Below are 22,121 nucleotides of genomic sequence, written 5' to 3' on the forward strand. Positions count from 1 at the left end.
TACTTTTCAACTATTGAAACCCCAGCAAACAATACCAGTATAGTTTGAATATGTCATTAAAAGCTCTAATGTTCTGAAGAAAACTCACTCTTTTTCCACATACTCTTTAGAGAATAAGAATAAATACTTTTTCAATGAGAAACTCATGTCCCCTATAATTAGAAAACTTCAGTGCTCTTTTAAAAAATTGCAGCAAAATTTAACATCATTTTATAAATTTTTGAAAAAAAAATCACTCCTAATCTCATTACCTTAATACAATTTTCATTTTGACACTTTCCTCCCAGGTCTTGACCCCACGCAGAGTTGCCACAAATTTTCAGGCAAGTTGTGTTCTCTTTTTTTCTAAAATAGGTTTTACCCTAAATTTTATTTCTATACAATTGTCATAATTGTAATTTGTAGTAGTTTTAATAATCTCATTTATGGGAATTTATCACGTGGAAAAAATTCAACTGAAGAAAAAATTCTTTATACAGACGTTCACGACAGCTTTATATGTAATAATTAAACGATGAATACAATAATTGTCCAGCAGCGGTAAATCACAGCCTATAAACTGTATGGAATATGACATCAGTGCTTTTTCCAACAGTAGCCAAAAGGATGAAGATTCTGATCATGGTTCTTTGGTCAGCTCCAGGGACCCTAATGGTCAAGCTGACTGTCACAGCAGGCTGAGTAATCTTACGGCAGTGCCTTGTGTGTTATGTCTCGAACAAAGAACTTCACTTGACAGACAGAATGGGAGGAGAAGAGTAACGAATAAGGGAGCCCCAAGGATGGCCCAACCATTCATTGGCATGTAGAGCAAAAGAGAAGCGAAATTTGCCCCCAAATTTGGCAGTGCTACAAGCAGAAATGAGTTGACAAGTTGTAGACTTTATTCTTTCCCATCAAGCTCTTATATAAGGAAGCACTATTGTGGTGAGCTGACCTAGGTCACCTGGCTCTGAAATCCAGGATAGGAGAAAATAACCTGATAGGAAAAGACACTGTGTGGAGGGACTGTATTAAACTGCATTGAAACCCTGGATGCAGGCAGCCTGGGTAGGGCTGTTCCCATATAGGGCAAACTATTCAGCTCCCAGTGCAAACTGGAAATGTTCTTCAACAGAAAGAGGCAAGGTTGTGACTAATGCCCATGTTACTGTTGCAGTCCTGATCTACATCCACATTAGGACTACGTCAAATTGGCCGGGCAAATTGGAACTTTGGATTTTTGTTGGATAAGGTTGTCCCGTTGGAAATATACTTAAGAAATGTTTTAACTTAACATCATATCTTTAACAAAGAACCCTCACAATATGTCAAAATTAAACTGAAAATAAATCAGGGTTTTCATGAATAGGTTTGCTGTTCATCAATACATCATCAATAAATGTTCTATTTCACTTATTTAAGATAAGTTAAAGGAAAATGTCTTACATTTTCTCATACTTATTTTGAAATAAGATATCAAAATAATTGCAAACTTTTCTTTAGTGTAACGAGATGATAACCTAAAATATTAACCTATACTTCTTTCCTTGATCTGCCTGTGAGTCATACCATGCGTTCTCTAGCCAGGCAGCAGGGAAGGTAGTACTAAGTGTTCTCAGTGTCTGCTTATTAGAACAGCAATGCCAGGACTATCAAGTAAGGGTCTTGAGTAATAAAAAAAAGTCAATTTTAGTTTCATGTTCTCAAATGTACATATGACATTCATGGCAGGGACAGTAGTTGAAGATAAAAAATTTTGAGTTGTAAGAAAATCAGTGTCAAAAATCAGAACTCTGAAGGACCCAAGTATAATAACCCTGTGACACAAACAAGAGGCATAGAAGAGTATTGGACAGATCCAGGTAACGCCCCAGCCCCATGACTAGATAAAGTTGCTACAGTTGGGGGAGATGAAGAGAGTCGATAAGAGAGGATACATGGTGAGGGGATACATGTAGTTGTAGTTCATTCCTTGATATTTTTTGCATCAGTCTCTCTTTTGTTGAGGTGTGCTACTGCTTTGGAGTTTTGGTTGCATTAAGGATCTATGTCAGCGTGCCATTGTACACTTTTCTGTATGTTTTCTATATATTTATTTTACGTTTGTATATATTGTCTATTGTTTATAAGTATTTTGCCCTCTGTCTCCTCCCTTCCATCCACTCCCTTTAATGCCTGGGCCTTCGGCCTACAGCCTCTTATGGGCTCACTTTCTTCCTCTGTGGCTTCAGCTTCCAGAGACAGGAAACGAGAGGGGTTCCCCTAGTGTGCTTTAAAACCTCCCTAGAGGTCCCTCAGAGATTTGCCCTCACATTTCTTTGTCATTCACAAACCAGTCACTGACAAAGGCAATCTCATTATCACAGCAGAGGCAGAATTACCCAGCTTCCCCTGAAGCATATGGCTTCCCCAAATGCAGACTAAGGCAATTCTCTCTCAGAAGGAAGTGGAATAAGAAAAGAGGGCACTTGCCACACAACCAAGATTATGGTTGCGATGAAATGATGTGAGATATGTGAAAGAACAAAAAATGTTCTTATAGGTTGAGAACTTTGAAGCGTAAAATACAGGATATTTTCTAACTACTAGCGTACCCAGGTTTCAAGGATAACTATGAACAACATTAAAATGATTAATCTTTTTGTAGACATGTTCTATAAAAAACTGGCACTTGAAATGTGCCTCATCCAGTACCCACTGTCCAGCATCCAGTGGAATGTAGGATTTATGGGCAGTCTGTAGCAAGAAAGAAAGTTCTTGTAATTTCTGCTGCTTTACTGTTGCAATAAAAAGTTGCAGGTATTAGACTTGGAAACTGAGGTGACAAACTAAAATTTCTGTTCCTCCTGTGACCTTGGAAAAATAAAACTTAGGAAGAAATCCATCCATCCATTTGAAGTCTTCTAGGAAAGATTACCTTGGTCAAATAATTTGAGCAAATCAAAAGCATTATATATAGTAATTCTATAATTATTAATTGGTACTAGAAAGATCATTATATTAAGTATAACAAACTTTCTAAATATTTATATTGTCTGATATCTAGATAAAATTAGAGAGCACTTTTATTTTAGCAACAAGATATGGTTTAAAGATTTAATTTATGTTACATAGAAAAATATGTTATATCTGCTGAGAGCGACTTTATATTGTGGCAAAAGACATTTTGGGCACATTTCTTTTACTTTGTACTCAGAGCTGAACTTGTGGACTTGGTAGTGTTATTGTCAGTATTTACATCCACAAGGTCTTTTGATGCCAGAGTAAAGAATGGAAAAAATATTAAAAATTTTATAATAGAGTTTTATAAAAGAATGGTGGCTGGGAATGAGGGATGGTGGTATAACTGAGCAAATGTATATAACTTGGCCATATGTTGTGTCCATTTAAAATTAGAGATCATAAAAAGAAAGAAATCAAACCTCTTATCCTCTTTCAGTCCATAGATTCTTATCTTTTTTTTTTCAGATGAGGTGGGGAGGTAGAGAAAGGAATTATAGACCGAGAAAAGACCCTGGGCAACGGTAAGAAGGTGAGAGAAAACAATATGCGCTAAAAACTCAAGCAGTTTAGTGTTTCTGTGCAAGAAGTAGAGTGTGATGAAAGAAGAGCATGGAGACTTAAGTGGGACAGGTGACGAAGTCCTAGCACAAGAGATGGGAACCAGAAGAGCTGAAAGGGGTCAAAATGTGGGAGGAGAGAGGAGGCTCCTGATGGATCAAGGACAATGGGTGATGGAGTTAAGATTCCAGACGGTGGGATCTCCTGGGTGTGGATGTAGGAGAGCTTGTAGAGGATGAACAGGTACGCTCTCAATGCCATTCATCTCATTCACAGAAGACAGTTTTCCAAATTATGGTATACTTACTGATGGTAATAATTGTAAGTGGTGTCTGAATGAACATTTTGAATAGCTGTGTTATAGAAAAAATATCTTGGGGACTTCCCTGGTGGCATAGTGGTTAAGAATCCGCCTGCCGATGCAGGGGACACGGGTTCGAGCCCTGGTCCGGGAAGATCCCACATGCCGCGGAGCAACGAAGCCCGTGCGCCACAACTACTGAGCCTGTGCTCTGGAGCCCACAAGCTACAGATATTCAGCCCGCATACTACAACTACTGAAGCCTGCACGCCTAGAGCCCATGCTCCGCAACAAGAGAAGCCACCGCAATGAGAAGCCTGCGCACCGCAACGAAGAGTATCCCCCGCTCGCTGCAACTAGAGAAAAGCCTGCGCGGCAACGAAGACCCAACGCAAAAAAAAAAAAAAAAAAAAATCTTGTATAGCACTACTGGGACCCTTCCGGATGTTATTGCCAATAAATAAATAATTAAAAATTAAATGATTTAAAGAGACATACTAAATGATAGTTCCAGGGTAAATGATTAGAGCAAAAATCATGAAGGTGCAATGTGAATGAAGGAGATTGGGAAACCTCACTTTAAGAGGTGAAGTAAGGTGTTGAGCGGAGAGAATCCAGGAAGGTGTGGGGCTGGAGGAGTGCAGTAAAGGCTTGGAATAGCCACTGTGGGAGTGGGCTATGGAGTTCTAGAGCAACGGAAGAATTGATGGGCAGTGTGGTGGGCCCCGTACTCCAGCCAATCTATGTGGCTGTACGAGTTGTTCCAGCAGCCCAGCCACCTGCAGCAAGGACAGTGAAGACAGCATGGATCCCAGGATGGGGTTTTGCTTGGCTTTGAGCAAAGATTGAAGACGCAGGGGAATTGAGATAAACTGAGAAAGGGAGCCCAGTGATCCAGCATGTAGTGCAATTCCATTTCTGGGGATATACCCCAAAGACCTGAAAGCAGGGACACCCACGTGCATAGCTGCATTATTCATAACAGCCAAAGGTGGAAGGAATCCAGTGTCCATCCATGGATGAGTGGACAAACAAAATGTGGTATATACATACAATAGAATATTATTCAGCTTATAAATGAATGAAATTCTAACGTATGCTACAGCATGGATGAAAGTTGAAAACATTATGTTAAGTGAAGTAAGCCAGACACACATAAAACAAATACTGTATCATTCACTTACATGATGTATCTGGCGTTGGAGGAGGTCATTGAGAGGATGTGACCACTGGTTGACCCAGTAACTGGACCAGGGCGGTTGGAGGCTCTTCACACCCTCCCATGTCCTTTGAGTGTATGTTTCACCCACGGTTCACACAGTGGGAGCAGTTTTCAAGGATGCAGGCTTGAGAACAATGTGGTGTTGAGCTTATTCAGATGCATACCTGACTAAACCCCGTTAAGGATTCTATACACACTTAAGATGCTGGCGGGCAGGGGCGGACAGGTACTTGTCTTGCGGCCGCCAAGGCAAGCCTGGTAAGTAAATTCCCTTGCTTGTTAAAACTGCCACCTACCAATCCGGAGTGGGCTGCCTCTTTCTTTGGCTTCTCCTTGCCCTCTGGGTATGGGGGCTAGTTTTAGATTTCACCCGGAAAGCTCCAGAGTTTGCCATTCCACAGTTGGAATTCCACAGCTCCAGAGTTTGCCATTCCACAGTTGGTGAACCAGCCAGGAGACCGAAGAAATGGATCTTGGGAAAGAGGCATCTGTAGGGAAAATCCCAGGTTGGCTGTTGACCTCCGTGTGGGGAGGGGTGGCCTGGGTTTAGATGCCCGTGGACCACCGCGCGCGTCTGGGGAAGCCGAGAGCGCCGGCTGGCTTCCCGCGCTGGTTTGAGGAGCTGTGCAGGACACGCCGCGGGCTGGAAGGAAGCGAATGGCTGCACGGCGGGCGGCTTCTGCTGGACTGCTGGGTGGCCACCGATGCCCAGCTAGAGGCTGAAGCTGGAGTTAGAAAGCAGGAAGAAGAGCTGAGGTTACAGGAGGACTAGCTCAGGGCAGGCAGACATGGTGGAGAGCAGGACGCGAGGCTGGAGACCTTAGGTGTGGTTTTAAAACCCTAGGAGGGTGCTACCTGCCACGGCTGACGGTCCGAGGGCTGGTGACAGAGGCTGATCGGGAGGCTACGAGCTGGAATCCCTGGGAAAGTGAGGAGAGTGAAGGGGAGGATGCTGTGACTGACAGTGAAATGGATGAAATGCCCCCTAAGACATAGGTGCCATGGGACCCTAATAGAAAGGAAAGCAAAAGCACAGCGACAACCCCAGTCGACAGGGCAGCCCCTAAGTCAGGACACGTTCATGATGAGGAAAGTTTCTCCCACTGAGCTTATTGGTATAGCTGCTAAGTTCCAGCGAAAGGGAGGGAAAGTAAACAGGCAAAGTTAGTGTAGCTGTGGGAACAGTGGCATTTTTATGACTGGGTAAGAGGCAGAGAAAATGAGCAACATAGCCACACACCCTGCCCTTCAGTGTTGCCTGCATGTTCCCCTGGGTGGGGTCACAGTATGTCCTTACTCTGTTACAGGTCGGATTAGTCTAGCCTGTGGGGAGGCTTGGCCCAATGAGGGGGCCCTCGCTAGGCATGTGGGACCCTGGAAATTTATAGAGGAGGTGCGATAAGTTCTTAGGGAGCTGGGAATGAGACAGACCAATCACACCCCTGTTTTTGAAAGCCCCGATCAGGCCACATTCACTGCAGGAATGAAGGCTAAAATACTCCAGTCTGCCACCAGCACCCAGCTTGGACACTGATATCCATGCTGAGCCCCTTGGTGGGCAAGATATCTGTGATGCTAGGCAATCCACTGTTGATCTGGGGGGGAAATGACAAATCCTTGGAACGGGTACGGGCTATGGGAGAGACCCAAGGTAGAAAGGGAGCTCAAAAACCCGAAAGGCTATACCAAATGGCTGTAAAGAATCTTGTAAAAGTAACGCGGAAGCGAATGTGGTTTGACCTCATTGCTGCCAGGACCCACTTGAAACACAGTGTTGGTCTCCTGTGGAAACCCTTAAAACCTGAACAGTGCAGACCTGCCCATCTGCCCCTACCATCCCCGATGCCCTGCCTGCTCCAGCAGAGGCCTCAGGGATACAGTCCTATTCAGGGTGCCCCCTGCCACCATGCCCCGGGTGTAGGATGCAGGCCAAGATCACCTCCAGGTGAGGGCCATTGGAGGCTATCGGAGGCATCCTGTTGAGTTCACTATTCACTGACTCCCCCTGAAGTAAACAAAAGGTGACAGTTCTGGTTGACTGGAGCCACATGTACTCTAATACATGGTCACCCTCTGAAGTTTTCTGGTCCCTTTAGTGCCATCAATGGTTATGGAGGGCGAAGGTCCCTTTGACACTGCAAGTTGCGTGTTCTCCCACTCGAGAATACGAGGTTTTTATCTCTCCAATACCAGAGAACAGATAGGGCACTGATATTCTACAAAATCAAACTCTGCAAACCTCTGTCAGTGAATTCTGCCTCTAGGCTAGGGTAATCAAACCAGTGCTGAGGGATATGCCAACTGGGAACCAGTAAATCTACTGCCCCTGGGGAAGAGTGGTAATTGTCAAACAATGTTAACTGCCTGGGGGCATAAGGAAATAAAAGAAACCATCCAAGAACTGGGTATCTTATGTCCTGTCCTTAGCAGCCCAGTATGGCTGGTGAAAAAGCCAGATGGCTCATGGCAGATGATCGTGGACCACAGAGCACTGAACAAGGTACTGCTCCCACCCAAGGGGCTGTGCTCGACATTGCCACCATCTTAGATATCTTGGCTGCTGTCCTAGGAATGTACCATGCTGTACTAGACTTAGCAAATGCTTTTTTCAGTACACTGCTGGCCACCTAGTCATAAGATCCATTTGCTTTCACGTGGGAGGGGCAACAATTGCTTCCCCAGGGCTACCTGACATCCCATGTATGTCACGGGATGGTAGCCCAAGATCTGGCCCTGTTTGTCTTCCCCACTTCAGAAAAATGGCCTGTTACATTGATGATATAGTGTTAACCTATGAAGTCTTGTCGCTGCTGCAGGACCTTCTGCAGACTCTACTGGAACATCTGTGAGGGAGAGGATGGGTGGCAAACCCACAGAAAACTCAAGGCCCAGGCACCACTGTAAAGTTTTTGGGAGTCGTTTCGTTGGGCAAGACCCAGAGTGTCCCATAAGCCGTGATTGATAAGGTGCAAGCCTGTCTAACCCCTAAGAAGGTGAAAGAAGTGCAAGCCTTTGTAGGAATTCTGGGGCTTGGGAGGACTTTTATTCCCACCTGGCACAGTGCCTCTGTCCCTTATACCTCCTGGTAAAGAAAGGGCACATGTGGGCCTGGGAATCAGAGTAGCAACCTCCCTTCAAGCAGGCAGAAATGAACTAGTGAAGCAGATGAAAGCTCTGGGCATCTCCCAAGCAGGCTACCGTTTGAATTAGAGGCATGTGTGACTCTGGAAGGTATGGGTTGGGCAGTGTGGCAGAGACAACAGAAGGAGAGAGCACCCCTAGGATTTTGGTCTCAGTTCTGGAAGAGGGCAGAAACCTGATACCCCCAGAGAGCACTAGCTCCTTGCTGTGTACAAAGAGCCCCTCCAGGTACAGCCTCCCATGAAGGAACAATATATCCTGGCAAGAACTTCCCTTCCTATCAAGCGGTGGGTTAAAAATATGTTCCGTTGACCTACCTCTGTCATGGCTTAAACTCCCACGTTGATTAAATGACACACCCGTTTGTCGCACAGGAGCACCCTGCCCGCCAGCCCACTGTCTCTAGAAACGTGGGTGCTTCCAGGCCCTGTGGAGTATGTGGATCCTCCAGCTGCCCCTCCCCGCCCCATAGCTGTGGCGGCCCCTGCAGCCCTTAGAGACGGAGGGGGGAAACTCCCACTGATGTCTGGCGTGCAGATGGTCTAGTTGGGGCCATCTGTCCACACGGACTGCAGTCTCTATTAGCCCAACACTGACACCATCTGGATGGAAACAGGAACGAACCGCAGCAGCCAGTGGGCTGAACGGGGCAGTCTGGCTGGCGGTCACTCAGAAGCCCTGGCCGTTAACCCTTTGCACTAATCGTTGGGCTGTTTTAAAGGGGTTAACCCTGTGGCTTGGACAGTGGGAAGCCGAGGGGTAGATGATCATGAATAAGTCCTTGTGGGGTCAGGATGTGTGGAAAGACACCCTCACTGTCTTCCTCGTCCTGGCTCATAAGGTGCTGACACCCCCTGGCAATCGGGAAGCTGCTGCCCTAGCCTGGGTATGAAGCCTAGCAACTGATCCTTCAGTAGACACAGCAGATTAGGGACTTAGAAAAAGTGGCAACCAGAGCACCTGGGCGGGATGGCATGTTGCCAAGGATGCCGGCTTGCCCTTGATAGACAGTGATTTGGTTAATTTGGTAACAGCACGTTCTGTGTATTCTAAACAACACCCATGGCAACTGCCAAAGGAGTCTGAAGCCGTTCACTGGAGTTTCCAACCAGGGACAGATTAGCAAATTGATAATATTGGCCCCTTCCCTCTCTGAGTGAGGGCTGTAAATATGCCCTGTTTTGTGTGGACAGTGCATGTGGCCTAACCCAAGCTTTCCCCTGCTGCCATGGAAACCAGACTGCCACCATTAGGAGATTAGAGAAGCTGAATACCACGTACAGATAACCTCATCAAACTGATAGTGATCGAGGGTCATGTTTCAAAGGTCATGATGTGCAAGACTGAGTAAAAGAACATGACGCTGAAGGGAGGTTCCATCTCCCCTATGACCTGCAAGCAGCAAGGTTGGTAGAAAAGGAAGAAAGGAATATTAAAGCAGCAGCTTAAATGGCTAACAGGTAAAGCCGCCTTGGCCTAGTGGACTAAAGTACTATCCCAGCCTTTATACATTCGCATGAGCAACCAGTACAGCGTTGCCCCATATGCCCTGGGGACCCCTGCTGAAACACCCTACACTATAAAGTTATGGAAGTCACGGGAAACAACCACTGTCCCGATTCTTACCGTGGATCCACGTGCTAAGCTGCGGTGAACACCAGGTCCCATCATGCCTGGGAAAGGCGTTATCCACTGGAATTTGCAATGTGATGTCCCATGAGGATGGATGGATTACTTTGCACCCTGGCCGAGGGGGAAGCCCTCAGCTTTTACTGGGATCCTGTTGTCTTGCTGCACACCGGATCTGCTGAAATGCACTCTACCTGGAATGGCACGTGCAGCACTGAGAGACGGGAGAAGGTGCGGGTCCTCGTCTGGCATCTCCTCCCAGTTTTGCCTCCCCAGGCCAACATGGAGGGTCTGCACAACTGGGTCAGACTTCTAACGCTGCAGCCCCATTAACATCTAAGGGTCAGGCCACAAGCGTAATTCTTGTAGAAGGGTCTGCACAACTGGGTCAGACTTCTAACGCTGCAGCCCCATTAACATCTAAGGGTCAGGCCACAAGCGTAATTCTTGTAGAAGGGGAAGACCTTCGCATGCAAGTTCTTACTAAATATCTGTCTTTTCAACATTTGACTTCTGCTGCCCTTATGGTGTTTGGTCACAGAATGGGCACCTGATGGAAATATTTTTCTTCAGCGGGCCCACTTGAATGCCTGGCAAAGGAATCAATCCAGCTATTGGGTATGTGAGCAGCTGCCCCTCTCTAGCTTGTCAGGATTGCCACGGTGGGCATCGCCACTCCAGGAAGGGGATTGGAAGGCCCTAAAGCAGTACATTAAGGAAGAACAAACTAGGACTAGCACTCTTAATTCGTCTGATATCACCCACACTGATCCGGACACCTGGCCTGTGACACACGCTATCAATATGCATGGGTGTTCTTTTTCTGTCAGTTAAACTACACAGGCAAGCATCAACCTACTGACCGACAGGGCCCTAAAAATTCCATCACCAGACCGATGGGTAACTATACTCAGACTTGGGGTGGGTTCATGTCACTCACCCAGGTAATAGACATTTGAGCACGTGGGCACCCCTATGTTGGGAATAGAAAAATCACTCTAAATAGAACCAACACAATTGTACCAGGAATAAGGGATGGATATCACTGGAACGGTGCAGTCATTCTATCACATTAAAGGATAGTGACTGGTGTGGCATTGACTTGTTGCACCGCTCACGCCCATGTATTTATTGGGTCACCCCCAGTGGGACCCAGTGGTTACATGGTACACATCTGTGGCTGCGGCTGCCACCTGGGAGATTGGGCAGCTGTGCCCTGGGTTTTCCCTGGGTGCAGGAGAGAATCCACCCCATAGTAACAGACATTGCCAACCTCCCTCTCCTCAAGGCCAGGTGCGCATGTTCCCTTTTCCACTGGTACAATCATTTGGCCACCATCTTTGTCCCTTCCATTGGCCTGGAACAAGGCTTAAGTAATACCTGGCAAAGCCTGTCATTACTGAATACTGAAATCTCTAATGAGAAAAGCTGTCCTCCAAAACAGGATGACCTTGGACATTATTACTGCCTCGCAGGAGGCACCTGTGTCATTATCCAAACAGACTGTTGTGTGTTCGTTCATACCTGATGAGTCTGCTCATGTGTCATCTTTATTAAATCACATGAGGACACTAGTGAACACTCTGAATGATCTGACCTCTGGCCTAGGGGACTTAAAAAATCAAAAGTTTGGATGATGGAACTCTTAATGGAAACATTCTTATTTTGGGAATCATTTTCTTAATCTGTCTTTTCTCTTGCACGTGCCTATATCATTGCTGTGGTATCGGCCTCCAGTGCAGCCAGAGGGCCACCGAATGAACTACCTCCACGCTAGTGACACCCCTCGCTGACCGCTCAGGGCACATTGCAAAAAACGAGGGGCCTGTAAAATTGTAAGAGCAGGTTGTGAGGGGTAGCGGGTTGGAGGAGGTCATCGCGAGCATGTGACCGCTGGTTCACCCGTGAACTGGACCCGGGCAATGGGAGGCTCCTTACCCCCCGCCCCTGTTCTGTGAATGTATATTTCACTCACCATTCCCACACTAGGAGACATTTTCAAGGACGCAGGCTGGAGGGAGCAGTGTGTTGTTGAGACCATCTGAATGCATACGTGACTGAACCCCCTTAAGGCGTCTGTATAAACAGTTAAGATGCTGGCGGGCAGGGCGGACAGACACTCATCGTGCGGCCCCTAAAGACAAGCCTCATAAGTAAGTTCCCCTGCTTGTTAAAACTGCCACCTACCACCCTGGAGTGGGCTGCCTCTTTCTCGGTCCCTCCCTGCAGCTCCATGTAAGGCGCCGGTCTCAGATTTCACTGGGATGCTCCTGAGTTTGTGAACCAGTACCTAGGATGGTCAAGTCTGTAGAGCCAGAAGGTAGAAAGGAAGCTACCAGGGGCTGGCAGGAGGGAGAGCGGGGAGTTATCGTGGATGTGGAGCTTCAGTTTGAGTTTGGGATGGTGAAGAAGTTCTGGAGACAAATGGTGGTGATGGTTGCACAATACTGTGAATATACTGAATGCCATTGAACTGTACTCTTCAAAATGGCCAAAATGGTACATTTTATGGTATATATATTTTATCACAATTTAAAAAAACCCCAGACCATGAATGTATTAACTTAATAAGAAATAACCAACGCGGTAACACAGTATTGATGTCTTGCAGACTCTGCCTTTACCACTTGGGCCCCTGAAACAGCCCTGACTGCACTGAGGGTGTCACAAGATCTTTCAAAAGCTTAACTCTCTTCACTTCTCAATTGACTCCCCTCTCAAAGAGACTCAGAATCAGGCCTGGGTTGTGTAAACGATGCCTGTCCTTGTTCTGTACCTCTCCCTCTCCTCAGGAGCCCCACCCCACTGTAAATATAACCTCCACCTCCTTCTTTAGCTACTTTTCTTGTCCCCGCCATCACAAGAAAAGCCAGGAGATCACATGCCAATCAGTTTAAGAGGTGCCCACAGGGGTCACCAGCTCCCCATTTCAGGATCCAAGTTTGAGCCAGGAAGGATCCACTAGTAATAGAAAGACAGATCATAGTATGCTGAAATTAACTTTTTACTTTGTGTTTATTCCCTACAGGAAGCTAGTAGAAGGGAGGGGCCTGACTCAAGTGTGTGTGTTCCTAGCGCCTAAACCTGTGCCAGACATGTAAGAGTAGGCGTTCAGCAAATCTGTTCAGCTGACCTGGGGATATTCAAGCCAGTTAAACTAATTGAACTAACATCAAGCAGTCCCTATATTACTTATCATGCTGTGTAACAAATTACCTGAAACTCAGTTGTTTAAGATAAAAATAATCATATATTAACTTTTATGATTTTGGTGTGTCCAAACTTCAGGCATAGCACAGGAGAGATGGCTCCATGGTGACTGGGGCCCCAGTGGGAAGGCTTGAAGGCTGGGGGCTGGAATCTTCTGAAGTCTCATTCACTCACTTGTCTAGTGCTTGATGTTGGGTCACCACCTGTGGCCTTTCCATGTGGCCTAGGCCTCTCCCCAACATGGTAGCTGGGTTACAAGGGTAAACATTCTAAAGGAAAGAGAGAAAGCCATATATTGCCTTGTATAACTTAGACTCAGAAATAACATTGCATCATTTTTGTAACATTTAGGAGAGTTACAAGGTGTGCCTGGGTTCAAGGAAAGGGAATGTGGACCCTAATGGAGGTGTGTCAGTGTCACTTTGTAAGAAGAGTGGGATGGGTTATACATTAAACGTGGCTATCTTTGTAAATTACATTTGCCATAGTGACTATAGTGGGTCAGGCCCTGTGTTAATGCCTTTTCCTAGGCTTTTCTGTAGAATATCTACTTAAGTTCTTTTAGATGATTGAATAGAAATTAACGATAGCAACATTCTTTTGCTCTTGTTCTTCTAGTTTGAGTTCTCATAAGTCTAAAAAAGCAGAAAATAATTGGCCATCTTCTTTATGATTCAATGTTGATTTACTTATTAATGTGCGTGTTCAACAAGTGTTGACTGAACACCAAAAAGCCAGGCACTAAGGTTGGGTGCTGAGGAGAGAGGTGAACAAAACAGAAATGGTTTCTGCCCACGTGAAGATTGTGGTCTGGCTGGTGATGGAAGAAGGCCTTGTGGCCATCATTTTATGTATGTGCAGAGTCAAGACAGAGTCAAATAATAGAATCATAGATTGATAAGGATCTAAAAGACTTTCCTGAAGACCACCCTTCTTTCTTGGTAGGGCCATGTCAACCAGATGGCTGGCCATTCTAATTTTAAAGCTCTCCAAGATATGAAAGGAAGTTTCTGATGAAAAGCCTCATGGCAATTTAAGCTAATTTTTCTCTTATGTGGTTTCTGTGAAGCCACAAAAGTAGTCAGGTCTCTCCTTACAGACACTTGTTACACATTAAGTAGTTTTTATTGATCACTTATTAGCTTTTTCCTTTTCTGGATAACCTTTCTCAACTTCTTAACTTTTCTTCATGGGGTGATTATCTATTCTGTAACCATTTAAATATTTTGTCTTCTTTCTGTAGGGAAACTCAGACTGTACAAAGAATTTTGAATAAAGCCAAGAAGCCAAGAAAGTGAAAGGATAGCTTTCAGGCCTACAAATGCTGTATTTCTGTGAGTACACATGGATCCCACTGACTTTTAATGGGATACCAGATTGTTTGTATGTATCTTGAAGTTCATTGACTCTTTGATTCCTCTTCTTTGTAATGTGGGTTCCAACTCATGCTTGTAACCTTGCTCTAGTTTGTGCTTTGCTCTTTTTAAAATTTTTTATTTTTTATTGAAATATCGTTGATTGACAATATTGTGTTCGTTTCAGGTATACAGCAAAGTGATTCAGTTATACATATATATATTTTTTTCAGATTATTTTCCATGATAGGTTATTATAAGATATTGAATATAGTTCCCTGTATAAATCCTTGTTGCTTATCTATTTTGTGTACAGTAGTTTGAATTTGGTAAGCCCATACTCCTGGTCTATCCCTCTCCCCCTCCCTCTTTCCTTTGGTAACCATAAGTTTGTTTTCTAGTTCTGTGAATCTGCTTCTGTTTTGTATATAGATTTGTTTGTATTATTTTTTAGATTCCACATATAAGTGATATCATATGATATTTGTCTTTCTCTGTCTGACTTCACTTAGTATGATATTCTCTAGGTCCATCTATGTTGCTGCAAATGGCAATATTTCATGCTTTTTTATGACTGAGTAATATTCCATTATATATATGTATATATATATATATACACCACATCCTAAACCAATCATCTATCAATAGGCACTTGGGCTGTCTCTGTGTCTTGGCTGTGGTGAACAGTGCTGCTATGAACATTGGGGTACATGTATCTTTTTGCATTAGAGTTTTCATCTATTCAGGATGTATGCCCAGGAATGGGATTGCTGGATCATATGGTTTGTGCTTTGCTCTTTTTGTGTGTGTGTGTGTGTGTGTGTGTGTGTGTGTGTGTGTGTGTGTGTTAAGTGTTTTGATATTTTTGTGCTTTGTTCTTAAATGTCCATGTTAATCCCCACCATCAGAATTAATACCTTAATTAAAATCAGTGCTGGGATCCTGTTTTCTTGTTTTGCTACTTTAAATATTTTAGCATCCTTTCTGCCCTAGCTTTGAATGTTTGAATTTAATGTGTTTAGAGAAAGCTGTTCTAAACACCCTTGGAACTAGTTTCATTCATTCAGCATTATTGAGCACCTACTAGGGGCCAGCCACTGTGCAAAGTGGTAGGGGTCAAATGCTCAGCAAAACCAGGCGTGGTCCCTGCTTTCTCAGAATCTAGTGTCTGGTCAGGGAGCTAGACTTAATTAACTGAGTTACATACCAAGAAAATGCTTGCTTAATAAGAGACAGAACTGTGTGCTGTTATAGAAAGATGTTAGGCAGAGATATTCGGGCATTTTAGTCAAGTGAAATTTTAATTTTTGAACAGTTTTAGATTTATAGAAAAATTGAGACGATACTACTGAGCTTTCTTATCTACCTGGCACTCAGTTTCTCCTATTGTTAACATCTTACATTAGCATGGTATATTTGTTACCATTCATGCACCACTATTGATACATTATCATTAACTGAAGTCCATAATTTATTCAGATTTCCTTAGTTTTCACCTCATGACCTTTTCCCGTCTAGATTTTGTCTAGAATACCACAGTACACTTAATCATCATGTCTCCTTAGGCTCCTCTAGGCTGAGACACTTTCTTAGACGTTCCATGTCTTTGCTGACCTCGACAGTTTTGAGAAGGTGCTGGTCAGGTGTTTGGTCAGGTGTTTGTTTGTAGAATGTCCCTCAGTTGGAATTTGTCTGCTGTTTTTCTCACGATTGGACTGGGTTGATGGGTTTTTGGGAGGCAGACCACAGAGGTAAAGTGCCATTCTCATCACATCCAATCCTTGTGACTTATCAGTGTTGATGTTGCCATTGACCACCTGATGGCGGAGGTCGTGTCAGGTTTCTCCACGGTGAACTTACCCTCACGATCCCACGCCGTCCTCCTGGAAGGTCGTCACGGTGCTCAGCCCACACGTACGGTGTGGGCAGTTACGTGCCACCTCCTTGAGGGCAGAGCATCTCTGTAAATTATTTGGGAATTTTTCTGTGTGACGGATTTGTCTTTTCTCCCCCAGAAAGTTTATTTGAATAACCAGCTTTGGCATCTTCCAGCCACGTGACCTCTGGCAAGCTGCTTTACCTTGATGAATTTGTCTCCTTATGTTTAAAATCTGTCTTCTTCACATAAGTTTTTGAAATATGGAAGTCCAGAATGCTTTGTGCTTTATGAACTGTGACTATACGAGGGCTTTAGTCATTGTTTCTCTTAGTTCATATTTCTCGTTGCCCGAGAGAGCCTTTCCTGGGGGTGACCTGTGGGGTGCTTTCCCCCTGGCTGTTGGGGAGGAACCGTGGTTTCAGGGCGTGGCTGCTGGTCGGGGACACAGACCCTCGGGCCCTGGCTGGCAGTTCTGCGTATCTTGAAATTTCTTACCTTTCTGCCAGGAAAGCTCCTCACCTGGGTGATGGCTGTGGTTAAAATTACCCAACAGAAAGCTGTTTAGGGCTGTTAACCAGGTCAGAGGTATGAGGAAGAGAAGGGCTTTTTCTAATCAGGGAACAGGCAGGAGGTCAGGAGCATTTTGGTCCCAGGATTTCAGTCGAGGCCACCTTCCCTACTACCCTTTGGGGCATCCTCTCTCTCTCTTTGCTTCTCCCTCAGTCTTTCTTAGGAATATGTTTGGTTTCAGATCTGTGCCAGTTCCTCACGCAGTTGCCCGTTGTGATTAGGATGATTGTCTTTATAAAAGACACTTGAAAGTCAGGTTGGAACAAGGCACGCGGCACGGTCTCTGCAGAGGATGTTAAGCGTGTTGACTGGAAGCCTGCCTGCCAGGACAAGATCCCTCTGCGAACACGGCACACAATCTGCTATTGTCTCTGGGGATAAGACGGTGCCAGTAAAAAATGCGAAGTCCCAGCCAAGAGGAGGAATACTGCCTTAACTGCTTCACCACTAAACGTCATTAGGGGAAGGGGGAGAGAGGGCAAAAGCCCTGTCCTTGGTTTTCAGCATGCAAAGACACCCAGAGCACAGACGTGAGTGACCAGAGCAAAGCCCGTCGCCTGTCCTGGTACCGTGGAGGCAGTGGTTGCCTCCCAGGTTGGCACCTGTCAACATCAGAGCTCCTCTCTCCGTTCGGAGCCTTTCTGATGCTGCCAGTGGGGAAAGCCAGGGGCCCCCTCACTTTCCTTTCTGCCTGCTTGTCTTGGTCCCAGAAGCTGTTACCGCAAGGATATCCCTGTTCCAGGACTTGGTCTGCATATCCCTTATGCAGACTGCCAGGTTGGCAGTATTTGGGGAAATACTGGCTTCAGCCACTAAGGGGGTACAGGACTGAGCCTCTGGGGCAATGGTTCCCAATGGTTCAGAGTTCCCTCTTCTCCCTCAGGACAACAGCCTTCAGAGGAGAAGTTTCTGAGTCACCAAGATGCTTAGCTAGGTCCCATTCTAGTTTCGTGCACTACAAGTTTGTCTGTGGTGCTTTGTGGACTGTCTGTGGTAAAGGGATGTGCAAATCTGCTCTGGTTTTAAAGTTTGGGTCTGATCCTTTCCATATCCGAATCATAACTGGGTCTGGTTCCACGATGGTTTCTTTCCTTCTAGTTCTCTCTCTCGAGTGTGTCTGCTCACCTTCCAGGGAAGGCTGGACCTCACATATGAAAAACTGTAGAAAGGCTCGAAGATGTTCTCTTTCTTCAGAGAGAATTTCTTTAGATTCTGGAAGGCAGGTAGTAGACAAGCAGATCATCTTAAACCAATTAGGGAACAAGCTGACTTGGGGCCGAGTTCCAATCTTTAAGGCGTCTCTACTTGGGGTTTGCCCTTACTTGAAGGTGTAGGAAATCTCACTTGAAACCCTGAAATGTTTGCCTGGGCACCTCCACGTTGGCAGCCCCCATACTCTTTTTTTTTTTTTTTTTTTTTTTTGATCTCCCAGTGCAGTAAGGCTGCCAATAGCTCTGCTCAGTGTTTCAGCCACTTAGCAGAGCACCTTTTGGATCTACTTCCTCCTCTCCTGGACTGCACCACAGACGAAGGGATGAGTGTCTCAAGAGCAAAAGCGGCTTATTTTCCTGTGTTTCCCTTCTCTCTAGGATCTTGGTTCCTCACACCTTGGGTCTCCTGATGGTCTTGAGCTCCCGTTGTTGACTCTCCTGTCCCATGAGACCGTTCATGGTTGTGCTCAGTTTCTTTGCATCTCGGCAGCCACTTTCTCTCCGGCTTCTCAATTAACTTTCCTTCTACCAAGGATCTTGACCCCCTCAAGCTTTTGGCTACTTTCGTAGTCCTTCAACATAATTAAATAGGCTGTGTGTGTGTGTGTGTGTGTGTGTGTGTGTGTGTGCGTGTGTGTGTGTGTGTGTGTGTGTTGTCCGGCTTTTCTGGTTTGATAGAACTGGTCTGCTATCAGCCAGATAGCAACATCCTGCCCTCGTTTTAAATGCCACTGGTGGAAATATTCTACACTTTCCCTTCCTTCTGCCTTGTTTTAAGCCTTTAGTTTTAACCCAAGGAACCAAAAATATACTTGTTTGACTTATAGCTTAAATGTAACAGGTCTCATATTTGGGATTGTGGATGTGTTTCTGAAGGACAGGGAGTCCATATTTCTTGCTTCTCCCATTGTGACCTACAGGTTAAGTGCTCTAGAATAAAAGAACTTCCCACTCCCTGGGAATCCAGCTGAATCATTCGGGGTGTCAGCCAGCCAGAGTTTTCCTGCCTGACACAGAAGAGACCATCTACATCTCACTTGAGACGAAGGAAAAAGGAAGCCAAAGGACAGATCCCTTCAGTTTCTTCAGCTCTAAAATGAACAGGATGATGCTAGATGATCTTAAAGTCCCTTCTGTTGGCGAGCCCACCTTCATTCTTTGGTTCCTTTATTAAGGATTTTGTTGATGTCTGCATCTTTGTTTCCTCTGGCTGCTCACATGTTCAGTGGTACTGTAGTCTGGGTTTTGACGTCTGCATTAATTCTGTGCATCACTATCTGAGTTTCTTAGGGCTACCATCACCAATGACCACAGATTGGGTGGCTTAAAACAACAAAAATTCATTCTCTCACAGTTCTAGAGGCCAGGAAGTCTGAAATCAAGGAGTCAGCAGGGCTGGTTCCTTCTGCAAGCAGAGGGAGAACCATCCCATGCTGCCCTCTTAGCTCCTGGGGGCGGCTGGCAGTTCTCGACTTTCCCTGCCTTGTAGATGCATCACTTCAATCTCTGCCTCCACCTTTCCTCTGCCACCTTCTCTGTGTCTCTACATCTGCTCCTCTTGTAAGGACACCAGTCCTTGGACTTAGGGCCCACTCTGAATCCAGGTTGACTTAATCTCAAAATCCTAACAAAGACCCTATTTCCAGTTGGTCACATTCTGAGATTCTGGATAGATGTGAATTTTTGGAGAACACTATTCAACCCTCTTTAACCACCGAAATCAATCTTAAAGCAACAAGCTTTATGAGGCAGGAATTATGTATGTCTTGTTCACCGCAGTATCCTCAATGCCCAATTCAAGGCATTTAATATTTATGAATAAAAGAATGAATAAAGTGGAAACAGGGTCTAAGTGGTAGGAGCTCAGTACATGTGGCCAGCTGTGTTCAAATTAAGATGTCATCATGGGCCAGTCTTCTATGGTGCTTGCTTTTTGTGAGTTTTTAATGTATTTCTATAAGGTTTTATGCTCCATTGGGTAGATGGAAATGCAGTCCCTTAGTGAAAGGTGTACGACTTTGCAGTCTACTTTAAAAAAATTCATCTTTATATTATTTCCTTACTTTTACTTTCTTTTATTCTTATTTCTCTTTCTTTTGTTTCCTTCCTATCTTCTGTTGGATGAGTTTACTAGCACCAGTTACAAGTCCTCTGTTTTCTGCCCAGTTCTCCTTCCTTTTCAACTCTTTTTTTCCTTTTTTCAACTCCTTTAATTGTGCTTTTAAAATATACGTATACACACTGACATATACAAACTACTATATATATATGTATATGTATACACATATATATGACATATGCACACTACTATATGTAAATAGGTAACTAATAAGGACCTACTGTATAGCACAGGGAACTCTACTCAATACTCTGTGATAACCTATATGGGAAGAGAGTCTAAGTAAGAGTGGATATATGTATATGTATGGCTGATTCACTTTGCTGTACAGCAGAAACTAACACAACATTGTAAATCAACTATGCTCCAATAAAGACTAAAAAATATAAATGGATGTGGAATGTAAATAAATAAACATATATATATATCAAATAAATATATATTTCAATAAGACTTAGATGAAAGGAATCCCAAGCGTTTAGGTAGATTCTAATCTGAAAAAAACAGAATGATACTTACTGATTTTGCAATGTTTCCCTGAAGAAAGAAGTAGCTCATTTTGTATTTTAAATTAGTCATCAGAGGAAAAGAATTCCATGTTTTCCAGCATCCAGTCTTTTAAGGTATTACTGTCTGCATCGTTCCTAAGTATTAAACTAGGACATAATGAGGGAGGCAACATTATACATAATAAGCTGCTAGCCATCCAACTAAGAAATCCTTTCTCACGCTATTTCCTGCAGGGTGAGATTGTACGGATGCCTGCAAACATAACTTGCCGCACTGTTTGAACATCCCTATTACCTTTCTGAGCTTCAGATCTAGTTCTTTGATTTGTTCTCTCAAGCTCCTTAAGGCTTCTTCTGTGCCAGTTTGGATGGTATTTAGGAATCTGGATGAATATGCTCATTATCTAATACAAAAGTGACATAAAACACTCCTGCCACGAACTCTGCCACATAACCATACCCTGCTGAACTCCCGTGATTCATTCGGTACTAGATTAATAGCATTTATGTTATTCATAGATCTCAGTTGACCTTGATCTGCTAGAAACTCCCGCCTTTTTATCTCTGTTCCATACTGGGGAGGTTTTGTCCCACACGAACAATGGTTCTTTTGTACATCAAAGCACGTGCCCCGCACCCCGGCAGCATCTCGAGTTTTAATTTTCCTTGCATGCATAATATGTATCTCTCCTCTGTTCAAAGTCTGTTACTTCTTACCTATGTTTAATTGATGGATAATAGAATTTTCTATTTATTTCGCAAACGAAAAGTACTTAAAAATTAACCTTTCAGTATCTGAATAATAAAAGAAAGACTGCAGCTTTGTGAATGAAAATGTTCACAAGTGATTTTGTCTTCTCTTTTTCAAATTTAAAAAATGCAGAGAAACGCAGAGATTAAGTCTCACATATCTCTGTTTGTCCAGCATCTCTCAAATAACAGTATTTATTTGTCTCGGAAAACAAGAGTTTTAAACACACTGAAATATCTGTATTTAGGTTGAGTATTAAATATATATATAAACACACACGCACAGAATCTTTCTATGGGAAAGATACAAACATTGAATGAAGGTTTGTGGGCAATAGTTGAGGGTTTAATTCAGTGAGTCAATTCTGCCATTCCTTTTAGAAAACGTCTTTGAAAAGCACTTACCAAAAACCAAACAAATATGCACAAAACAAAACAGAATCTAAAAACAAAACCCTCATAACACAGGAATTACTCTGTAACGTGAATCTTCCCTACTCTCAATAAGATACCTTAATTATAAAGTACCTGCTTTAGTGGGATGAATTGGGAGATTGGGATTGACATATATACACCAATACGTATGAAATAGATAACTAATAAGAACGTGCTGTATAAAAAAAATGAAATAAAATTTAAAAAATAAATAAAGTACCCCCTTTAATTAGCTTACTTTTTTGTA

At 44.1% G+C, this 22,121-nt stretch overlaps 1 protein-coding gene across 1 annotated transcript in view; it reads left to right on the forward strand.

Moving 5' to 3' along the window:
• NDFIP2 (Nedd4 family interacting protein 2) overlaps window positions 1-14,349 on the forward strand; it is an 88,790-nt gene extending 74,441 nt beyond the window's left edge. The window contains exons 9-11 of the transcript XR_011246248.1: window positions 288-323; window positions 3,451-3,514; window positions 14,290-14,349. The gene's annotated coding sequence lies outside the window, so the exon portion shown is untranslated. The remainder of the gene's footprint in view (window positions 1-287; window positions 324-3,450; window positions 3,515-14,289) is intronic.
• The last annotated feature ends 7,772 nt before the right edge of the window (window positions 14,350-22,121 follow it).

The sequence above is a fragment of the Delphinus delphis genome, chromosome 18 (assembly GCF_949987515.2).
Source record: "Delphinus delphis chromosome 18, mDelDel1.2, whole genome shotgun sequence".
Classification (NCBI taxonomy): domain Eukaryota; kingdom Metazoa; phylum Chordata; class Mammalia; order Artiodactyla; family Delphinidae; genus Delphinus; species Delphinus delphis.